The 24907-nt window shown below is 42.3% G+C and overlaps 2 non-coding genes across 2 annotated transcripts; one reads left to right on the top strand and one right to left on the bottom strand.

The window, feature by feature from the left end:
* The first annotated feature begins 16766 nt into the window (after positions 1 to 16766).
* Positions 16767 to 16882, top strand: LOC130550683 (U5 spliceosomal RNA). Its single transcript, XR_008962468.1, has one exon. It is a non-coding gene; the product is annotated as a U5 spliceosomal RNA (small nuclear RNA).
* Positions 16883 to 20219: 3337 nt separating this feature from the next.
* LOC130550682 (U5 spliceosomal RNA) lies at positions 20220 to 20335 on the bottom strand. The gene has a single exon (XR_008962467.1). It is a non-coding gene; the product is annotated as a U5 spliceosomal RNA (small nuclear RNA).
* Positions 20336 to 24907: the final 4572 nt, after the last annotated feature.

Below are 24907 nucleotides of genomic sequence, written 5' to 3'. Positions count from 1 at the left end.
CCCCAGGTGTTCACCAAGGGGTCGACTAACAAGACAAGACCGACTGGGTGACAGACAAGACAAGGCAAAACATGGCAAATAATATCAGGGGCAAACATGACAGGATAACCACAGGACTAGGGTGGGATAACAAAAATAATAAACAAGGGAGGGGGGGAACAACAAGGTTCATGGGAGGAACAGTTTTAATCCCCGGCTGCGCTCGAGTGTGCGGAGTCCTGGGGGATTTTGTGGGGGAAGTCCTGGGGGGGACCGCCGACTTGAGTGTCAGCGGGACATGGCTGGGACCCGGCTGGAAGGCCGGCTGCTGCACCGGCTGCTGCACCGGCTGGGACGCCGGCTGCTGCACCGGCTGGGCAGGACAGGACACCGGAATGGACTCCGGCTGCACCGGACTGGACACAGGACTGGGCGCCGGCTGCACCGGACTGGACATAGGACTGGGCGCCAGCTGCACCGGACTGGACATAGGACTGGGCGCCGGCTGGGACACTGGCTGGGCAGCGCTCACTGGCGGCTGGGCAGGACTCATCAACCCCCTCCTCGGCTTCTTCTTCTTGGTCCGACCCACCGGCTGTGTGGTCGGTCGCTGAGAAGCGAGGGGGAGCCCGGTTAGCTCTGGACCGGAGGAGTCGGACAGGGAGTCCCACGACGCCCTATGTTTCCGCCGGCCACGGACGCTGATGGGCGGTGGAGGAGCTGCCGGGGGAGAGGCGGACGGTGCGGTCAAGCCGATGACCCCGATCTGCATGACACGACCCTCCGGGATCGCGGGCAGGGGAGATGGGTAGCAGGGTTGGGCTGAGACTCTGGACTCCGGGCGGTTCATGGCATATCTCACCGTGCACTCGAAGTCCAGTGGTCTCAGCATCCTCATCTCCGCCCACGACAGAGGATCCCCGAGGCCACCGTTGAAGAGGACCGCGAGTTCCGCCTCCCCAAAAACCACCTGCTCAGTATAAACTGCCTCCTCTGCAGCCTTCAGGAAGCGGTCAACATAATCCATGATACTGGCATCTCCCTGACGGTGGCTGCAGAGGAGGTGAGTCTGGCAGGATCGCTGGGTGGTCATACTGCTTGCTGGGTTCAGTTCTGGCTCTTGGATTCTGTCACGATCACACGTGGAGGAAGAACCCAAATGCAGGCAGACGGTGGTGAAGGGGTTAAACAAGACTTTAATTAAACGAAACACAGAGAACAAAATAAATACCCACAAGGGGGTGTCTGATAAGATAAAATAAATACAAAAACTGTAAACCAAAAACTGCCCACGAGGGGGCAAAAACAAGAACTAAGATAATAAATAACACTTACAGAATGGGACACACAGAGCAAGACAAGGCAGGAACTCTGGGAACAAAAACACGAAGCATATAAACGTACACATGAAACGCAGTACAAGGCACATAGCACAATCCAAGAGCACAAGACAATGAAACATGAGGGCCTTTATAGGGGAAGATAGACGAGGGATAATGACACAGGGCAGGTGGGAAACATTAGACACGGCAGGGAAGCAATACATGAAACGAGAGGGGCGGGGCCAATGACAAGACATGAGAAAGCACATGAGATGTCAAAACATAAACAACCCATGGCTTTCTCACATAAAACCTAAGGGCTCTGTCCCGATCCTGCCACACGACTAGAAATTCAGAAACAAGAGGCCAGGACCGTGACAGAGTGTGTGTGTGTGTGTGTGTGAGAGAGAATGTGTGTGTGTGTTACTATAAAAATCAAAAATTGTAAAAAGCGCTATATACATAAAAGTTGAGTTTAGTTGAGCTGAGGATAACTTTTGATGGGTAAGAAATCGATCTTGAAGTTCAAAAAATCTCTCAGACAAAGAAGGTCCAGGTGTCAAGGAGTTAACCTTATTTGATCTGGCCAAACAAAGTGAGATGTCCCAAGTCATCTAAAAAAAACAAGTGTTTTCCAGTCTACAGTTATAGCAAAAATTCTAAGAGGTTTTTCCCTCCGAAACCAATCAGGTAAATTCCCTTTATCTCTTATTTTTTATTATCCAATTGTTCTTGTCTGCCACTATTATTTTTTAGGCAAGAAGGTTGTCATGCAAGGTTTGTATCTAATGGAGGAATGTTGACTTTTATTTTGTTTTTAAAAATAAGTTTGACATTCAAATTTCCTAGAAATATTGCTAGATCCTGTTCGTACCAGTTACCAGTAAACAATGGAAAAACCCAGGTCTCAAAGTGAACAACATGCCTCGAATGTCAAGGATCTCGGGGGAGAGAAGAACCCAGATGCAGGCAGGCAGTGAAGGGGTTAACAAGCAAGATTTTAATGATAAATACAAAAGACAGAAACAAAACACCCACAAGGGGGTAAACGACAAGGTGACAAAATAATAATACAAACACCAGGACCAAGGCTAACTAAACAACACTTAGACAAAGACTAAACTAAACACTTACTAAGACAGGGGAAACAGGAACACAGCAAACAGGGAGCACATGGAGCGTAAGGCTGACATCAAATACAGGCAAGCACGACAAACGTACAATGACCGAGCACAGGACAATGAAACAAGAGGGCATTTATAGGCAAGACAAACGAGGGATAATCAACGAGGGCAGGTGGGAAACATTAGACATGGCAGGGAAGCAATACATGAAATGGGAGGGGCGGGGCCAATGACAAGACACTGGAGAGAACGCATATTATTGTCAAAAGGACAATAATATGTTTCTCTCCACACATAACCAAAGGCTTTGTCATGACATCGAACTGCTGAACTTTATCTAGGTCAGGCCTCAAAAACATCACTGGATTTTTGTATTGCTCAAAAGTATTCTATACTTGTTAAAAATGATTAAAAATGTATTTATGTGATCAATCAACAATCAATCATTGCTTAAGTATATTGATTATATCATTAAATCATCAAATAATCATCATATATTCACTTGTATACACTCATCGTTGGTTTAGTGTCATTTTTAGATTATTCTACTAACACATCTATGGTATTATCATTCCTATGAATACTTATTATTACTGGGGTGTATAACAGAGCCCAATGTTACACAAAAGTCATCAAAATATTCACAATATATTCCCTCCTTTGGGGCTCCCACAAGAGTCCCACACTTGATTAAAGAATGCTAACAGAAGGAATAGCTACTACAAAGAGAAGCTATAAAAGATAAAAATCCATCTGACCCATCTAGGTCGTCTCGTAACATGGACAACACCTGCTTGTAACCAACTACTTCATAAGAATGACCTCTCTATTCAATTGCAAAGAGTTGATCATCACTGACTGAGTAAACCATCATCTGATGGTTAGGAGCAGATGGAATAACCCTCTTAAATGCCTGCGGCATGCAACGCCAAAAACACAATATCAGAATTGGCGACAGAATGCAAGTAGCCAACATCAATATGTTATGCAGATTAGGGAATATGTTGTTAAACCAGTCCCAAATGGAAGTATCTGTGTTCACTTCTTCCTTTGTGATCATTGTAGACAGCAATGTAATGTTCTGTATTCCTTGTTCGATAAGATGTCCATCCGCGTCATTGTCTGGTATGTAGGTACAACAAGTCTCTCCTACCATAACACAAACGCCTCCTTGCGCTGCAGTGAGTTGATCCAAAACCATGCGGTTCTGGAGAGCAGTAAGTCGTAGTCCTCGTAGTTCCTCTCTGATTCCTTCCATCATGATTTTTGTTGTGTTGATAAATGAAGAAAGCTCATATCTGGTGATTTCTACTTCTTCCATCAGTGATTCTAGTCCCAGTGCTGGGCTGAAAGCAGCCGCAAGTTTCTCTGCAATAGTCCATATGTGATGGTTCTTGGGCACTGGGCTTTCTCTCAGGAAGTTGAATAGGTCTCTTCTTGTTCGTCGTTGACTGTCCATTGATCGATGTGGCAGATAATGGCACCACCATGCAGTTGGACTGAAGCACAAACTCCTGTCCACCCCGTTGGTAAAGATAAGTACACACGATAGCCACACAGCCAATAGTGTCCTTCGACGACACCTGTACCCATTTGATCTGGAACATGCACAGTTGAACATAATGGACATTTTGTACGTCCTTTTTCGGATGTCACAAGGTATTGGTAGGCCACAAGTGGTTGTGGTGCTGCATGGGTAACTGTAACAAGGCGAGGTGGAGGACTCACTTAATCTGCTGTGCGAAGACATGCCATACAACTTTGTCTCATAGATGCATTTGTTTGCTTTGTAAATATCTGAACATTTTCTCTCTGGTAATTTTCCCAAGAAATGTCCTTCTGAAGCTCCTGAAGCTCGTTCATAACAGATGAGATTGCTAGGTATATGCTTAACAGTCGCTATCTGAGCAAAGAGTCTTTTAGGGATAACGGTTGATTGCCAAGTATTCATTCTTTGAGACATCATAACTTCCTTGGTCTGTTTTAGTGCGGCAGCTGCTACCGCAACCATAGCTGTCTCAAATGTTGTGTTTAGGTCCTGATGTGGCCACCAGTCTCCTCCAACAGTACTATGAGGAAACTGAGCACAAACATAACAGTTTCTGGAAGCATACATCTTGACTGTATGATTAGTGAATCTCCACCACATGTTAGTAGCATAAGGATGAGGGGGATTAGGGTAATCCACCCATGAGTCGTGCTGTTGTCACTCTGACGATTATTTCGGTGTTTTGGTGCAGACTCTGGAACCAACTGACCTAGGAACAAATGTCCAGATGCAGTAGTATTTACTCCAAAGTCAGCCTGCCCCAAGGCAGTAATCAATAAGTCTGTGTCGTTTGCCATGTCTTTGCGTAGAGTGATGTTTGCCACTTTAGTAACTCTCAAAAGGGTGTTTGTAATTTCATCGCCAGGATATTTTCTCATAATGATTGGTATGATACTTACACGTCAAAATTATTAACACAGACGTTGTGCCTCGCAATCCACACAATCCTCTGAGTCTCATGGGCTGCCATGGGTGTCGTGAGCTTTCCATGATCACAAATGATGACCTAAAAAGTTTCTATTCAAAGTATATTTCAATTTTTATATGAGAACAGTTCTTAATCAACTTAATTCAGAGTGTAATGTCCGCATTCATATTCCCATAGTGTAAGAGGAAAAGAATGATGAGTTGTGGTCAAAAGTCTCTCTTTTCTATCTATTACTGGTCGATAGCCTGGTCGAGTGAAAAAGTAAAAAACAGTACTCCCATAACGTTCTTCATAAATCTGAAGTGATGAAGATGAATATCCTACTGCAAGAATAGCTGTGTCCGAGCTCAATAGTTGTGCTGGTGCTAGTCCCTTGAGCCGTTCAAGAAGCCCTGTACTGGATGCAAGGCTACACGTTCTGTGCAGTCTAGTTGTTGTCTAGGTCTATATTCTTCTTCTTGTAATGGAAAACAATGTGTCCATGTCAGGCTTGGTGTTACCCGGTGTCTAGCATGAAAGGGATTTGCGATGTGTATCGGGGTCCACATGTACTAGAGTTCAATTATTTGGGTAATAACCTGTATATTATTTCCAAAGCTGTGTACTAATGTCCGTATATTCCAATGTCAGATGGCCAGTTGCTCTGTCCAATACTGGTCGAAGGTTTCGTCTTGTTTCTCCAGCGATATATGTTCTTCCTACTTGAGTTGTAATATCTTGAGACTTTTCTGCGACTGTTGCAAAGATTGCTAATATACTGTCGTCTTGTTCCACGATTCTGTCGATGGTCATTGAGTAGGATCTGTTGTTTCTTCCTCTCCAAAAGTTAGTTGGCTGAAATGGAAAATATCTGGAGTCTGGTGTCTTTAAATGAAGTAATTAATAATCTTGGGTTGTCAATGGTACTACGTGATGCCACATGTGGAAAAGTCTCTGAAATGGGTGAGGTCACTAAAGGAGTCACTGCAGGGTAACTAATATCTTTAGGCTACCTATGTTCGTCTAGTGGGTGGCCCCCACCCTCTCTACATGAGGGTAGTTCTTCCACTGGCACTTTGCCCTCGTGCTCCTACTCACAGTTCTAGTTCCTTGGGTAATGCGCACACTCGTATTCCCACTCCGTGATAGTTAAGGTATGACGTGTAGTTGTTAAGGCTTTCTTTCCTCGATGTATAACTGGTCGTTGTTCAGGTTGTGTGAAGAAAAAGAAAACAGTTATTCCACACTGGATGTTGTAGTAGGCTGGTACAGCAACTGAATGTCCCACTGCCAGAACTGCTGGATCATGTTCCAGTATTTGTTGTGCTGCTGGTCCTAGTAGTCGTCTGGCGTCACAATGTCGTGAAGGGTGTAGTACCACTCTCTCATTCCAGGATTGGGGTCGGTTCGGTGAATATTCTTCCTGTAGTGGAAGACATCATTTCCATGGTAATGTGATGTCCTCTCGCTGTACAAGTTTAGCCAGGACCGTGATGTCATGCTGAACAGCCAACTCTGCTGCTCTGGGAATCTCTTTGGATCCAACCTGCTTAAAGGTTGTGATAAGAGTGAGGTAGAGAAAGATAGAAAGAAAAATGGAGAGAAGAGAGAGAGAGTACATAATACATAGCCCTCTCAGTTAGTTCTCTTGGGGTCATAAATGAACAAATAAACTTGTTGTTTCTTTTTGGGCTGAAGGGGAGGGGTTTACTGCCAAAATAAAAACAAAATGTAGGCTATCTTCCTGCCTATTAGTGTCTTAAAATAATTAACTATACTGCATGCCCCAAAAGGAAAAACAACTATATGCTATCTCCCTTACTATTCAAAAACAAAGACATAATGGTAAAATAAAGTGGCACCCCGTCTTGATTTTCTGGTAAGCAGTTATGAAATGTTATATTTTTCACATTTTTCCATTGCTGTGACCATAGTTAACATAAATGCTTCAGAGTCATGTTGCACATTTAGTTTTGCATGTACTGACATTTGTTTTGCTGTGGCTCTAATCAACAAAGACCTTATCATAGGGATAACACAACAAAGCAACATTGCAGAAATCATTAAGACAGCAACAATTGTCATTCCCACTTGAGTTAGCCATTCTCTCCAGGACCCAAACATGGACTCAAACCATGTTCCAAATACCTTATCTGTTCCAGCATTGGCCGTTACTTCATCCCTTAGATTTTTCAATTTTTCCATAGCGTGAGTGAAAGACCCATCAGGGGAAGTATTATTAGGAATATGAGTACAACAATCTTCTCCAAACATTACACAAACCCCTCATTTTTCAGCTAACAACCAGTTAAGGGCTTGTCTATTTTGCCAGGCCATTTTACTTGTTGGGGCTAATTGTTCTCCAAGCGCTTCAAGCGCATCATTTGTAAAATTAATAAACCTCTGTTGATTGTAATACAAATAATTAATCCATTCTGTGTTCTTTTTGGGGTTATCCATACAAGGATAGACTCAAATCCAGATTTCACCTCATCTCTCGCTTTAAATTGGTGTGGAATATTTCTAGGTTGACCAATTGCATCCAAATAAACATTTGGATCACTTTGGTAGGCTATTTTCATTATATTATGTTTGGGCTTGCTTTTTACATTTTCATTTGGGTCCCATGTAATTATAGTGACATCCTGTATTAGTTTTACTCTTGCACATAAACCTATCCATTTTTCTGGCATTGTTGGCCTTAGTTTGCTTCCTCCACATAACCAGAAATAGTCAGCAATAGCATTCACTTGGGTTTGGTAAGATTCAATTAATCGCCATCCTGTTGTCATATTTGGGCAGTTTCCCCAACTTATCACTGTGAAGTTATCTGTGAATGTGGCTGAAGCAATCTTAACTCTCCAATGTCTTTTAACACTCTTTTGTGTCACGGGTGGTGGTGAAGAACCCAAGCGCAGGCAACGGCAGTGAAGGGGTTAACAGATATATTTATTTAACAGAAACACAAACAAAAACACCCACAATGGGGAAAACGAAACTGATATATATATAGGCAGGATAAAACTAAAGCAAAAACACAAGACTCACAGTTCTCACACAACACAGGACACAGGAACACGGGCGACGGCATGAACACATACACAATACACGAGCACAGGACAAAGAAACATGAGGGTAAATATAGGAACACAAACGAGGGATAACGACATGGGACAGGTGTGGGACATTAAACACTCAGGGAAACATAACGAGGAAACGAGAGGAATGGGGCCAATGACAAGACACTGGAGAGAACGTATATTATAGTCAAACGGACAACAATATGTTTCTCTCCACACATAACCAAAGACTTTGTCATGGCTCTGCTACAGGACCAAGAAAAACATGACTAAGGAAGCAGAGCCATGACAGAAGCCCCCCTTTAATGAGCACCTCCAGGTGCTCACCAAGCGGTAGACGGACAAGACAAGGCAGACTGCAGACAAAGAACAAGACCAGACCAAAACATGGAGAACAGAATCAGTGGCAAACAAAGGACGCCGGCTGGATCACCCGACTGGACGCCGGCTGGATCACCCGACTGGACGCCGGCTGGATCACCCGACTGGACGCCGGCTGGATCACCCGACTGGACGCCGGCTGGATCACCCGACTGGACGCCGGCTGGATCACCCGACTGGACGCCGGCTGGATCACCCGACTGGACGCCGGCTGGATCACCCGACTGGACGCCGGCTGGATCACCCGACTGGACGCCGGCTGGATCACCCGACTGGACGCCGGCTGGATCACCCGACTGGACGCCGGCTGGATCACCCGACTGGACGCCGGCTGGATCACCCGACTGGACGCCGGCTGGATCACCCGACTGGACGCCGGCTGGATCACCCGACTGGACGCCGGCTGGATCACCCGACTGGACGCCGGCTGGATCACCCGACTGGACGCCGGCTGGATCACCCGACTGGACGCCGGCTGGATCACCCGACTGGACGCCGGCTGGATCACCCGACTGGACGCCGGCTGGATCACCCGACTGGACGCCGGCTGGATCACCCGACTGGACGCCGGCTGGATCACCCGACTGGACGCCGGCTGGATCACCCGACTGGACGACGGCTGGATCACCGGACTGGACGCTGGCTGGATCACCGGACTGGACGCCGGCGGCACCGGACTGGACGCCGGCTTGATCACCGGCTGGGACGCCGGCTGCACCGGCTGAGAAGAGGCCTGTGCTGCCCGCCGCTGCCTCTTTTTCTTCAGCCGAGCCACCCGCCTGGTGGTCGGCTGAAGAAGGGATGTGACGGGTACGGCTGGCTCCGGCTGGCTCCGGCTGGGACTCTTCGGAGGTGGACCCCCAGGACTCTCGTCTCCCCCGCTTGCCCCCATGGCTGATGGGTGGTGAGGCTGCAGGGGAGGAGGAGAGAGGTGGGGCGTTCCCCAAGGTGAGGGTGCCCACAACATAGTCCTCCGGGATGGACAACAGACCGGAACGAGAGGAGTCCTGACGGCAGCTGGGAGAGGAGCCTTGGACCAGCTCCTCTCGAAGCTGCAGCCGCTCCACCAACTGGGTAAACGGCTGATAAACAAACTCCTCCCGCTCAGGAAAAGGTGGAGGGTTGTCCATCCCGGCCACCAGATAGGCACAAACCAGCACCTCGGGGACGGAGGCCCTCCTGGCCTCGACCTCACGAGCGTAGTCCCGCACTGGACGATGGCGCTGAGCCGGGAAGGGGCCACCTCCAGCGTGTGACTGGGAGGCTATTGACTCCCACCACACCGGGTTGGAGGTGCATGACCACCTGGGAGCTGTGACGGTCATTGCTGCCTACTGGGTTCAGTTGTGGCTCGTGGATTCTGTCACGGGTGGTGGTGAAGAACCCAAGCGCAGGCAACGGCAGTGAAGGGGTTAACAGATATATTTATTTAACAGAAACACAAACAAAAACACCCACAATGGGGAAAACGAAACTGATATATATATATAAAACAAAAGACTTCCCACGAGGGGGAAAAATGAAAACAAGACAAATAACTAAACTCAAGGAACTCGACACAACGTCTTAAACTAAAACAAGGCAGGGTAAAACTAAAGCAAAAACACAAGACTCACAGTTCTCACACAACACAAGACTCACAGTTCTCACAGGACACAGGAACACGGGCGACGGCATGAACACATACACAATACACGAGCACAGGACAAAGAAACATGAGGGTAAATATAGGAACACAAACGAGGGATAACGACATGGGACAGGTGTGGGACATTAAACACTCAGGGAAACATAATGAGGAAACGAGAGGAATGGGGCCAATGACAAGACACTGGAGAGAACGTATATTATAGTCAAACGGACAACAATATGTTTCTCTCCACACATAACCAAAGACTTTGTCATGGCTCTGCTACAGGACCAAGAAAAACATGACTAAGGAAGCAGAGCCATGACACTTTTGACTTCGCATGCTTTTATCCAAATTCCAAATAGTTATGCAATTTCCTTCAAACAATCCCACATTACTTCCACCCTCTGTGTTTGTTCCATTAAAGCATTCATATTGTATGTGTAATCTAATCTAGAGGGAACCCTCTAGGGCGTTCTCTCTGTGGCTCATTCCATCTCCTTCTGAAGACGCTCAGATAGACTTTGTCTCCAGGAACAATTGCACACAGAGCTTCTTCGTCCTCTCTGGGCCCTCGGCACTGCTAATAGTAATTATATTATTATATTATAATAATAATAGCAGTTAATTGTCTCATGTAAGATTTCAATTCAACTTGCTATTGCTCTAAAGGCGGTCCATCATAAGGGCCCCCCTAAATATGGCACAGGCATAGGTCTGCCCGTGAGCATTTAATGTGGGGTCAGATTTGTGGTTCTGTTGGTTTGCATGCAATAGTTCATTAGTGCCAGCGGTAAAGCATCTACGCAGTTCAATTTGGAATCTGCACAGATTTTATTTATCTTTGCTTTTAGAGTTCCATTAGCCTTCTCAACCATCCCTTGGCTTTGGGGATGATAAAAGCAGCCTAGACGCTGCTTTATTCGCAATTGTTGCAAGACAGTTTTTACAGTTATTTGAATAAACGAAGAGCCGTTCTCCGAACTGATGTCAGATGGAATTCCAAACCTGGGGATAACTTCTCTTGTTACAAACTTAATCACACTCCCAGAGCCCTGGTCTGCTGATGGCACAGCTTCCACCCATCTGCTGAATCTGTCTATAATCACCAGCATGTATATTTTGCCTCTGACTGACTTAATCATGTCAACATAATCCATTACTAAGTGTTTAAAAGGTGTCTCAGGTACAGGGATGTGTCCTATGAGTGCTGAAGTCCCTTTCCTAACATTGTTCTGAGCACAAATGTCACATCCTGTTAGGTAATCATCCACTGTTGCTTGCAAATAAGGTGACCAATATCCTTGTTGTTTGATTTTTCGAAGTATCTCATTGCGACCGTAGTGATCAAACCCATGTGTCTCTGAAATTAATACAGTCAATAAGGCATGCGGTGCAATTATTAGTCCTTCATGAGATTGCTATACTCCATTTACATCTCTTGTGGCCCCCCTTTGCTGCCATACTGACTGTTCGACAGCACTTGCCTGCTCCTGTATGCGAGCAAGGTCTGCAATTCGGGGCTCGGGTTGTACTAATACCATGGGAGCCATTACTGCAGTTTGGCATACTGAAGCTATTCTAGCCTCAGCATCAGCAGCATTGCTTCCTAGTATTACAAAATAATTTCCCTTTTTGTGTGCTTGACACTTAACAACGGCTAAAAGTTTTTGTTGTATCATTGCAGAAATCAATTGTACAATTTGCTCTGCATGTTGTATTGGGGTACCGTCACTCTTTTTAAATCCTCTCTGTTTCCAGATGGCCCCATATAAATGGTACACTCCATGTGCATAAGCAGAGTCTGTGTAAATATTTACAATTCGTTCCTTTGCTAATTCACAAGCTGTGGTTAAAGCTTTTAATTCAGCCAGTTGTGCTGATCAAGGCTGCTCACAATGTTGAGAAATCACAGGTACAAATCCATCTCCTTTTCGCTTAACCACAGAAAAACCAGCATGATTTCCCAGATGGTCTCTGAAACAAGAACCATCCACAAAATAATCAGCTTCAGCATGCAGTATTGGTGTTGCAGTAGTACAATGTTTTATTGTTACATCTGGATATGTTAAAAGATGAATATGTCAAGCTTTTGGCCTGTGTCAAAACAAATCTGTCCTGTTCTAACATTTCAACCACCTTGTGATGTGCATATATAGTCACTGGGTATCCCAAAGTCAAAGTAGAAGCCTTCTCATAAGCATAATATACAGCAGCGAGTCCTTGATAAAAGGGGGATATCCCTGTGCTACACTATCCGGTTTGGTGCTATAAAAGGCAATGGCTTTTTTCCTCTTCCCTTACGTTTTGTTAATCTGTTTATTGTCAAATATTCGGCGTACTCCAAGAATACATAGCCTATAAACGTTGATGCACTTCTGAAATGTGGGAAGTCTTCTGACGCGTAGGCATGCACATCGCATGCTTGCATTATATATTGAATGAGACTTGTCGTGATGGACACTTCAGAGAGAGATATTTGTGTTGTTGGACAAGTTGTATTAAATGCTGCGAAGAGACGGAGAAGACCTGATGAAATACGGTTAACGGATGATAAGATGCTTAATATGCCTAATTTGTTATACACATTAGCCTCCACCAGCACGCGCTCACGCACAAAATGCATGTGTAATTTAAGTTTGACGTTAAACTTCTGAATTGTACACAAATATTGTGGGCTGTGTTTTTGGTGTTTTACAAGCACAACATTGATTTATAATGAATTAAATATGACAATTAACTGTTTCAATCACCTTAACGCGCATTTGAACTAAGGTAAACTCGAGATCAAATCTGCGTCTTGCACGTTCAATTTCTTAGGTAATTCTGAGATTATTTTCGCATATCCGTTTCCATTTAGGCTTTCTCATGCGCATTTTCAAAACATAAAAAGTTGGATAGAAAGCCCCACAGAAATTGCCCATTCCGTTACTGCTCCACACCCCGCTAACTTGCCGGATCTGCAAAGCCCCCTCAGAATTTACAAATGATGCAGCGGCAACACTGTTTGTCTCATGAAGCATTTATTCATATTTACATAGACATTCTAAAATTTCATTATCCACACACACTAAATGTTACACGTGACAGAATAATTTTTCAGGGAGGAGGGTACATCGGCCAACCGCTGCAGTGATTAGTGTTTTGGGCTTGAGATAGGCAGGTTGGTGGTTTGAAGTCCCGGCCCCCATCTTTTTTTTTCTCGTTGAGCACAGGGGAACCTCATCTGACAGCATCGTTCTTAGTCGTCATTATACGTTTTCCTGCTTTGAAAGATTCAATGAAATGAGCCTTAAACTCTAAGAACCTACTTGTATTGGTTTTGAAAGTCAGCGGTGCAAGTGTGAGACAAGTAGGGACTTTCTATCTCATGGAACACAGCTGGAACAATATGTGACAAGACAATTCTCAGCTTTGAGATACCGTTCCCCCTGCAAAGCTGGCATATTTGACCCATGATTGGCTTCCCTTTCAAGCGGGTCCGTACAATTGGCCGACTGGTGTGGTGGTCAGTGCTTTGGGTTTGACATGGGCAGGTTGGGGGACGGAAGCCCCGGTCCCCTTTTTCTTTTCCACATTGAACACGGGAACCTCACTTGACAGCAACATTCTTAGTTGTCACGGGTGCACATATAGTCAAAAACATTGACTTTGATGCTTGCACACAAGCAACACTGATTGTCTCATCAAGCATTTATTCATATTTACATAGACATGCTAAAATGTTAAGGCCACACAAACTACATGTTACACATGACAGGATAATATTTGAAAGGCTTTGGGAAAATTTAGGAGCAGGATCTGGCACTTTTCTACCTTGCTTGCCTTCGCTTTTACTTTGGGATAGGGATAGGCAGATTGGTGGTTTGAAGCCTGGTCCCCCTTCTTATTTCTCATTGAACACAGGGGAAATCCTATGTGACAGCAGCATTCTCAAAACTGGTGTAGTAGTTAGTGCTTTGGGTTTGACATTGGCAGGTTGGTGGTTTGAAGCCCCGGTCCTCTTTGATTTTGTTTCTCATTGAACATAGGGGACCCTCCTCTGACAGCAACATTCTTAGTTGTCAAGGATGCACATATAGTGAAAAACAATCAGTTTGATCCCTGCTCACAAGCAACACTGTTTGTCTCATCGAGCATTTATTCATAATTACAGAGACATGCAAAAATGTGAAGGCCACACACACTACATGTTACACATGACAGGATAATATTTGAAAGGGGCTTGGGGGTAATTTTGGGACAGGATCTGTTTTTACTACCTGTCACGTTTCTACCTACGTTAAACATATGCGTGGATGCATACATAGCCAGAAACAATTAGTTTGATCCCTGCTCACAAGCAACACTGTTTGTCTCAACGAGCATTTATTCATATTTACAGAGACATGCAAAAATGTCAAGGCCACACACTACTTAATACATGACGGAAAATTAAAAGGGTTGAGTATTTGAGACAGGATGCTGTCCTCCATGCCACTTCTACCCCTTAAACTTATGCATAAGCAACATAGCCAAAACAATAATTAACCTGCTCACAACAACACGTTTGTTAACAGCATTTATTTATATTTACAAAGACATGCTAAAATGTCAAGGCCACACACTACATGCTATACATGACAGGATAATATTTAAAGAGGGTTGGAGGTAATTTTGGGACAGGATCTGTTTTTCCTACCTGTCACGTTTCTACCCCGTAAACTTATGCATGGATGCATATATAGCCGGAAACAATAAGTTTGATCCCTGCTCACATGCAACACTGTTTGTCTCATCGAGCATTTATTCATATTTACTGAGACATGCAAAACTGTCAAGGCCACACACTACATGCTATACATGACAGGATAATATTTAAAGAGGGTTGGAGGTAATTTTGGGACAGGATCTGTTTTTCCTACCTGTCACGTTTCTACCCCGTAAACTTATGCATGGATGCATATATAGCCGGAAAACGATAAGTTTGATCCCCGTTCACAAGCAACACTGTTTGTCTCATCGAGCATTTATTCATATTTACAGAGACATGAAAAACAGTCAAGGCCACACACACTACATGTTACACATGACAGGATAATATTTAAACGGGGTTCGGAGGTAATTTGGGTACAGGATCTGTTTTCCCACCTGTCACGTTTCTACCCCGTTAAACTTATGCATGAATGCATATATAGCCAGAAACAATAAGTTTGATGCATGCTCACACGCAACACTGTTTGTCTCATAAATCAGTCATACATATTTACACAGACATGCTAAAATTCCAAGCCCACACACACTACATGACAGGATTATATTTAAAAGGACAATAGGATCCAGATCCGGCACTTCCGAACTCCTATCCGTTACCTCATTTAGCAGATCCCGCTACTCAAGCGCTAGTGGAAAATGTTAGTGCTGACCTGTTGCGTGCATATATTCAATTAAAAAGCACTTGTAATAATTATAATGGCAATAACTATTTTATTTTGATAATGAACAGGCTGTCATGTTGCTGCAAGGTGAAATATTGTGTGTGCACCAGCGCAAACGCTTGAGCTGTTACTTATAACGGCGGGAACAACTAAAAAAAACTCCAGGAATATTTATGGTCAAACAGGTAAGACTGTGTGTACGTATGTCGTTCGATAGGAATGCTGCACACTTGGACTACAAACAAAACATTGTGCTTTTGTAAAATAGAGAAAATTTACAGGATGCGCTCTGTCATCTCCTTTCCTTGATCTCATTTGTGGAGCGCTGCGCATCACAAACTGAAACAGTTTCAGCAGCACAATGTCACCATTTTTTCCCTTTCGTTTTGTTAATCTGTTAATTGTCAAATATTAGGCGTACTCCACGAATACATAGCCTATAAACGTTGATACACTTCTGAAATGTGGGAAGTCTTCTGACGCGTAGGCATGCACATCGCATGCTTGCATTATATATTGAATTAGACTTGTCGTGATGGACACTTCAGAGAGAGATATTTGTATTGTTGGACAAGTTGTATTAAATGCTGCGAAGAGACGGAGAAGACCTGATGAAATATGGTTAACGGATGATTAGATGCTTAATATGCCTAATTTGTTATACACATTAGCCTCTCCACCAGCACGCGCTCATGCACAAAAATGCCTGTGTAATTTAAGTATGACCTTAAACTTCTGAATTGTACACAAATATTGTGGGCTGTGTTTTTGGTGTTTTACAAGCACAATATTGATTTATAATAAATTAAATATGACAATTAACTGTTTCCATCACCTTAACGCGCATATGAACTAAGGTAAACTCGAGAAAAAATCTGCGTCTTGCACGTTCAATTTCTTAGGTAATTCTGAGATTATTTTCGCATATCCGTTTCCATTTAGGCTTTCTCATGCGCATTTTCAAAACATAAATAGTTGGATAGAAAGCCCCACAAAAATTGCCCAATCCGTTACTGCTCCACACCCCGCTAACTTGCCGGATCTGCAACGCCCCCACATACTAACGGGATACACTTGTAGACGCACCAAAACTCGCACGCAACTGGCTCCAAACGCAAGATCGAATTGAGTATTGCCAAAAAACGAGTAAGAACAGGAAAAACAACTTAAGAAAAAAAACACTTTTCCAAGCAGCGAACCAGTGAACTAGTTGCACTTCAGTCTTGGCGTTGCAGAAGCAGGGCTGAACTTTGTGAAGCATTGCATTCTTGTGCTGGTTTCTTTTCTCTGCAAGAATATCTGGGGGCTCACAGAGCCACCGTCTTTAAATGAGATGGTGTGGCATGTTGAGGCCTCTGGTTTAAGGGTTGGTGGGTATAGCGCAAGCTTCTCTTCATCTACGCATAAATCTTTCGCCTTTTACTAAAGATTTCCGTGGTGGGAAACCATTGCGAGTTTGTCATATTTTTGGGTGCTCTGGTTACAGCAGAGCAGCATACGGTTGTTCAAAAGCAGAGAGTCTCAGTTTGTCGTGGGCATGCGAAACCACAGCTAAGCAAATGGACATACAGCTTACGTTGGGCAAAGAAAATAACAAAAACAAAAAAATGTGTTGACTGCAATATGACAACAAAGTGGTAGTTTTAAGCAACTGATTCGAATATGGAGAGGCTGTTTTAAGTTTGAGCCAGCTGCTTATTGTCTGTCAATACAGAATTAAATTCAAAGTAACACTCCCCGTCAGCGAATCGAACCCCTCTCGCCAACAGCGAGATACGTCCACTTATACTAACGGATACACTTTTTGTTTATGTATTCAACAAATTTTACAAAAATTGAAAACATTTACAGGCCTCCATACATTTTTAAGAATACATGTAAAAACAGTTAAAAAGTACTTTTGAAAATAAAAGATTTCTTTTAAAAGCCTTTACACAAACCAAAATATTAAAATCATAAAACTTTCTTTAAATAATCAGAGTGAAATATTCCTATTCATAACAAAACTTCTTTCACATTAGTTAAAACATCATTAAAATCAACCATGATCGTCCGGCCTCTTCCAGTTAAAATCTTCAAATATTTTACACACGTCATCAGTAAAACCTTTGTAAAATTCCTCCAACTTGTCTTGTTCCTTAAAATAAAAATGCAAATGCTTCATGTACTTTTCAACTTTCCTTTTCAACACCATTTCTACATCCATTACAAAATTTTCTTTTTTGGCAGGGACTCTCCTTTCCCATATTGCACTTTTCATCAACATAACAAGCAGGTTAATCGCTTTTCTGTTCTCACATTTTTTGTGTTCTCCCAACATTAACATCTTGTTCCAGTCCATTTCTTTCTCGTCTTGTCCCCCTCTCAGCCTCTCAAACAAACATTTACATTTTTCGTTAAAAACATTCAATTTCTCACAGTATAAAAACACATGTAAAACCCCCTCGTCTTCTTCTTTACACACTTTACAAGTTGCGTTTTGCTCCATCCCAATTTTTTTCAACAAAGCATCTGTAAAAATTGCCTTGTGCCTTATCAGGTACTCTGAGTTTCCCAGTTTCGTCTCAATTAACTTCCCCTTCATATTGCTCTATATATTTCCTTCTCTCAGATCTTTGTGTTTCTGTTGCCAGTATTCGTTCGCAACAGGTTTCTTAAAAACACAATCTCTAAAAAAACAATAAAACATTTTCACAGTACATTCTTTAAAATCTCTTAGTTTCTCCCCCAACATGACGTACACATCTTTCTCTTGTTTCCCCTGTTCCGTGTTTTCTATTTTTCTAATCCAATCTTCAGGTATTGCACTTTTGATTATGGTAAACTTATTTACAATTTCTTTTCTGCTATATTCTTCTTTTGCTTCCTCCAAAGTGTCCACAATGTACTGTACAGGTAAAAATCCCTCCTTAAACTCGTATAAAACATCTCTCACTTTCGTGATCCCAACATCCCACCACTTCTTAAAAAACACTTCTTTTCCTTGGTTGAAAATGTTCTTATTTAAAAACAGAGGTTGGTTTAAAAAGCTCTCTCTACAATTCGGGATGTGCTGTACAAAAGGTAAAAAATTTCCCCATGCGCTCATCATGTCCTTGTAAAAATCCGGCATCTTTTCTGTCATCTAAGCTTTAGTTTTCATAAAATTCCACACCCATATTAAAAAATCCTCTTTCTCCTACTTGTTTTTGAGAATATATTTTAACTTGGGTGATGACATTTTATGGATGAAAACTAAAGCTTAGATGACAGAAAAGATGCCGGATTTTTACAAGGACATGATGAGCGCATGGGGAAATTTTTTACCTTTTGTACAGCACATCCCGAATTGTAGAGAGAGCTTTTTAAACCAACCTCTGTTTTTAAATAAGAACATTTTCAACCAAGGAAAAGAAGTGTTTTTTAAGAAGTGGTGGGATGTTGGGATCACGAAAGTGAGAGATGTTTTATACGAGTTTAAGGAGGGATTTTTACCTGTACAGTACATTGTGGACACTTTGGAGGAAGCAAAAGAAGAATATAGCAGAAAAGAAATTGTAAATAAGTTTACCATAATCAAAAGTGCAATACCTGAAGATTGGATTAGAAAAATAGAAAACATGGAACAGGGGAAACAAGAGAAAGATGTGTACGTCATGTTGGAACTAAGAATTAAGACATGTACTGAAAATTTATTGTGTTAAGAGATATTGTTTAAGAAACCTGTTGCGAACGAATACTGGCTACAGAAACACAAAGATCTGAGAGAAGAAAATATATGGAGCAATATGAAGGGGAAGTTAATTGAGACGAAACTGGGAAACTCAGAGTATCTGATAAGGCACAAGGCAATTTTTACAGATGCTTTGTTGAACAAAATTGGGATGGAGCAAAACGCAACTTGTAAAGTGTGTAAAGAAGAAGACGAGGGGTTTTTACATGTGTTTTTATACTGTAAGAAATTGAATGTTTTTAACGAAAAATGTAAATGTTTGTTTGAGAGGCTGAGAGGGGACAAGACGAGAAAGAAATGGACTGGAACAAGATGTTAATGTTGGGAGAACACAAAAAATGTGAGAACAGAAAAGTGATTAACCTGCTTGTTATGTTGATGAAAAGTGCAATATGGGAAAGGAGAGTCGCTGCCAAAAAAGAAAATATTGTAATGGATGTAGAAATGGTGTTGAAAAGGAAAGTTGAAAAGTGCCTGAAGCATTTGCATTTTTATTTTAAGGAACAAGACAAGTTGGAGGAATTTTACAATGTTTTTACTGATGACGTGTGTAAAATATTTGAAGATGTTAACTGGAAGAGGCCGGACGATCATGGTTGATTTTAATGATGTTTTAACTAATGTGACAATTACGTAAGAATATTTTAGTCTGACTATTTAAAGAATTTTTTGTGATTTTAATATTTTGTTTATGTAAAGGCTTTTTAAAGAAATCTTTTAATTTCAAAAGTAACTTCAACTGTGTGTACATGTATTTTTAACAATGTATGGAGGCCTGTAAACGTTTCAATTTTTGTAAAATTTGTTGAATACATAAACAAAAAAATAAATAAAAAAAAGTGATCCTCTTAGTAAGGGACAAGTATCTCCGCCTGCTCGCCGAAGACCGGGTTCGATCCCCACTGATGACTTTGAATTCATTCTGTATAACAGGACAATAAAGCAGCGGTCTCAAACTTAACAACGCCCCTCCGTAATTCAATCAGTTGGCTAAAACTACCCTTTTGATTCTAGTCACACATTTTTTGTATTCTTACCAACTAACGGTCCATTTGCTTAGCTGTGGTTTCGCATGCCCACGACAAACTGAGACTCTCTGCTTTTGAACAACCGTATGCTGCTCTGCTGTAACCAGAGCACCCAAAAATATGACAAACTCGCAATGGTTTCCCACCACGGAAATCTTTAGTAAAAGGCGAAAGATTTATGCGTAGATGAAGAGAAGCTTGCGCTATACCCACCAACCCTTAAACCAGAGGCCTCAACATGCCACACCATCTCATTTAAAGACGGTGATCTCTGGTGAAGGCTCCCCAGATCATCTCAATTAGGAAGAGCAAAAGAAAGCCAGCACAAGAATGCAATGCTTCACAAAAGCTTCAGCCCTGCTTCTGCAAACAGCCCAAGACCTGAAGTGCAACTCGTTCCATGGCTTCGCCTGCTTGGAAAAGTGTTTTTTTCTCTTAATTTGTCCTTTCCCTGCCTCTTACTCGTTTCTGTTAGGCAATAGCCATTCGATTGGCCGTTTGGAGCCAGTTGCCGTGCCGAGTTCGTGCTGTTCTACCAAATGATCCCCTATATAGGGGCGTTGCAGATACGGCAAGTTAGTGTGGAGCAGTAATGGAATGGACAATTTTTGTGGGGCTTTCTATCCAACTATTTATGTTTTGAAAATGCGCATAAGAAAGCCTAAATGGAAACGGATATGCGAAAATAATCTCAGAATTACCTAAGAAATTGAACGTGATAGACGCAGATTTTATCTCGAGTTTACCTTAGTTCAAATGCGCGGTAAGGTGATGGAAACAGTAACTTTTCATATTTAATTTATTATAAATCAATGTTGTGCTTGTAAAACACCAAAAACACAGCCCACAATATCTGTGTACAATTCAGAAGTTTAACGTCAAACTTAAATTACACAGGCATTTTGTGCATGAGCGCGTGCTGGTGGAGGCTAATGTGTATAACAAATTAGGCATATTAAGCATCTAATCATCTGTTAGCCGTATTTCATCAGGTCTTCTCCTTCTCTTCGCAGCATTTAATACAACTTGTCCAAAAACACAAATATCTCTCTCGGAAGTGTCCATCACGACAAGTCTCATTCAATATATAATGCAAGCATGCTATGTGCATGCCTACGCGTCAGAAGACTTCCCACATTTCAGAAGTGCATCAACGTTTATAAGCTATGTATTCGTGGAGTACTCCGAATATTTGACAATTAACAGATTAACAAAACGAAAGGGAAAAAATGGTGACAATGTGCTGCTGAAATTGGTTCAGTTTGTGAGGCACAGCGCTCCACAAATGAGATCAAGGAACGGAGATGACAGAGCGCATCCTGTAAATTTTCTCTATTTTGCAAAAGCACAATGTTTTGTTTTTAGTCCAAGTGTGCAGCATTCCTATCGAACGACATACGTACACACACAGTCATATCTGTTTGACCATAAATATTCCTGGAGTTTTTTTTTTGTTGTTTCCGCCGTTATAAGTAACAACTCAAGCGATTGCGCTGGTGCACACACAATATTTCACCTTGCAGAGACATGACAGCCTGCTCATTATCAAAATAAAATAGTTATTGCCATTATAATTATTATAAGTGCTTTTTAATTGAATATATGCACGCAACATGTCAGCACTAATGTTTTCCACTAGCACTTGAGGAGCGGGATCTGCCAAATGAGGTAACGGATAGGAGTTCGGAAGTGCCGGATCCGGAACCTATTGTCCTTTTAAATATAATCTGTCATGATGTACAGTGATGTGTGGGCTTGGAATTCTTAGGCATGTCTTTGTTTTATGTAAAATATGTATGATTGTTTATGAGGACATATCAGTGTTGCTTGTCAGCATGCATCAAACTTATTGTTTCTGGCAATATATATGCATCATGCATAAGTTTAACGAGGGTGGGGGGAAAAGTGACAGGTAGGAAAAACAGATCCTGTCCCAAAATTACCTCCAACCCCCTTAAATATTATCCCAGTGTAACATGTAGTTGGTGCCTTGACAGTTGCATGTCTCTTAAATATGAATAAACGTGCGAAGACAAACAGTTGCTTGTGCAGGAATTCAAACTGTATGTTTACTGGCTATATATGCATCCAGCATAAGTTTAACGCGCGCTGAGAAACGTGACAGGTAGAAAAACAAATCCTGTCCTCAACAATTAACCTCCAACACCCCTTAAATATTCATCCTCCGTATATGTGTCCACCATTAATGTGATGTGCCTTGACAGTCACTTTGCATGTCCTCGTGTAAATATAATAAATGCCGATGAGAACAGACAGGTGCTTTTGCAGATTCCAAATTATTTTCTGGCTTATATATGCATCAGCATAATAGTTTAACAGGTAGAAACGGCATGTGAGGAAAACTACCTGTCCCAAATTACATCCACCTCCGTGTATATGTAATAGTTGATGCTCCCTTCGTTGTTTTAAGTCATGTGATCTGGCAGCTTCGACATGTTGCCTATCTCGTAATATAAATAAATGCTCGATAGACAAACAGTGCTTGTAGAGGCAACAGGTGTTTGGAGGGATCAAACTATTGTTCGCTAGTATGCATCTCACTGCATAATGTTAAGTACGAGTTAAACTGCAGAGTAGTAGAAAAGCAGATCCCGTCCCAAAATACCACCCAACCCTTTATAATATTATCTGCATGTGTAACATTACTGTGTGTGGCCTTGCACATATTGCATCTCCTGTAAAAATCAAAAATGCTCATACAAACAGTTGCTTGTAGCTGTCAAATTATTGTTCTGGCTAATATGCACATGCAAAGTTAGGAAGGAGAAACGTGACAGGTAGAAAAACAGATCCTGTCCCAAAATTACCTCCAACCTGCTTTAAATATTATCCTGTCATGTGTAACATGTAGTGTGTGTGGCCTTGACATTTTTGCATGTCTCTGTAAATATGAATAAATGCTCGATGAGACAAACAGTGTTGCTTGTGAGCAGGGATCAAACTGATTGTTTTTCACTATATGTGCATCCTTGACAACTAAGAATGTTGCTGTCAGAGGAGGGTCCCCTATGTTCAATGAGAAACAAAATCAAAGAGGACCGGGGCTTCAAACCACCAACCTGCCAATGTCAAACCCAAAGCACTAACTACTACACCAGTTTTGAGAATGCTGCTGTCACATAGGATTTCCCCTGTGTTCAATGAGAAATAAGAAGGGGGACCAGGCTTCAAACCACCAATCTGCCTATCCCTATCCCAAAGTAAAAGCGAAGGCAAGCAAGGTAGAAAAGTGCCAGATCCTGCTCCTAAATTTTCCCAAAGCCTTTCAAATATTATCCTGTCATGTGTAACATGTAGTTTGTGTGGCCTTAACATTTTAGCATGTCTATGTAAATATGAATAAATGCTTGATGAGACAATCAGTGTTGCTTGTGTGCAAGCATCAAAGTCAATGTTTTTGACTATATGTGCACCCGTGACAACTAAGAATGTTGCTGTCAGAGGAGGTCTCCCTAGTGTTCAATGGAAAAAAAAAGGGACCGGGGCTTCACTCCCCCAACCTGCCCATGTCAAACCCAAAGCACTGACTCACCACACCAGTCGGCCAATTGTACGGACCCGCTTGAAAGGGAAGCCAATCATGGGTCAAATATGCCAGCTTTGCAGGGGGAACGGTATCTCAAAGCTGAGAATTGTCGTGTCACATATTGTTCCAGCTGTGTTCCATGAGATAGAAAGTCCCTACTTGTCTCACACTTGCACCGCTGACTTTCAAAACCAATACAAGTAGGTTCTTAGAGTTTAAGGCTCATTTCATTGAATCTTTCAAAGCAGGAAAACGTATAATGACGACTAAGAACGATGCTGTCAGATGAGGTTCCCCTGTGCTCAACGAGAAAAAAAAAGATGGGGGCCGGGACTTCAAACCACCAACCTGCCTATCTCAAGCCCAAAACACTAATCACTGCAGCGGTTGGCCGATGTACCCTCCTCCCTGAAAAATTATTCTGTCACGTGTAACATTTAGTGTGTGTGGATAATGAAATTTTAGAATGTCTATGTAAATATGAATAAATGCTTCATGAGACAAACAGTGTTGCCGCTGCATCATTTGTAAATTCTGAGGGGGCTTTGCAGATCCGGCAAGTTAGCGGGGTGTGGAGCAGTAACGGAATGGGCAATTTCTGTGGGGCTTTCTATCCAACTTTTTATGTTTTGAAAATGCGCATGAGAAAGCCTAAATGGAAACGGATATGCGAAAATAATCTCAGAATTACCTAAGAAATTGAACGTGCAAGACGCAGATTTGATCTCGAGTTTACCTTAGTTCAAATGCGCGTTAAGGTGATTGAAACAGTTAATTGTCATATTTAATTCATTATAAATCAATGTTGTGCTTGTAAAACACCAAAAACACAGCCCACAATATTTGTGTACAATTCAGAAGTTTAACGTCAAACTTAAATTACACATGCATTTTGTGCGTGAGCGCGTGCTGGTGGAGGCTAATGTGTATAACAAATTAGGCATATTAAGCATCTGATCATCCGTTAACCGTATTTCATCAGGTCTTCTCCGTCTCTTCGCAGCATTTAATACAACTTGTCCAACAACACAAATATCTCTCTCTGAAGTGTCCATCACGACAAGTCTCATTCAATATATAATGCAAGCATGCGATGTGCATGCCTACGCGTCAGAAGACTTCCCACATTTCAGAAGTGCATCAACGTTTATAGGCTATGTATTCTTGGAGTACGCCGAATATTTGACAATAAACAGATTAACAAAACGTAAGGGAAGAGGAAAAAAGCCAT

This window comes from Triplophysa rosa, unplaced genomic scaffold, assembly GCF_024868665.1.
Source record: "Triplophysa rosa unplaced genomic scaffold, Trosa_1v2 scaffold397, whole genome shotgun sequence".
Classification (NCBI taxonomy): domain Eukaryota; kingdom Metazoa; phylum Chordata; class Actinopteri; order Cypriniformes; family Nemacheilidae; genus Triplophysa; species Triplophysa rosa.
This window is presented reverse-complemented; position numbering and strand designations above follow the sequence as displayed.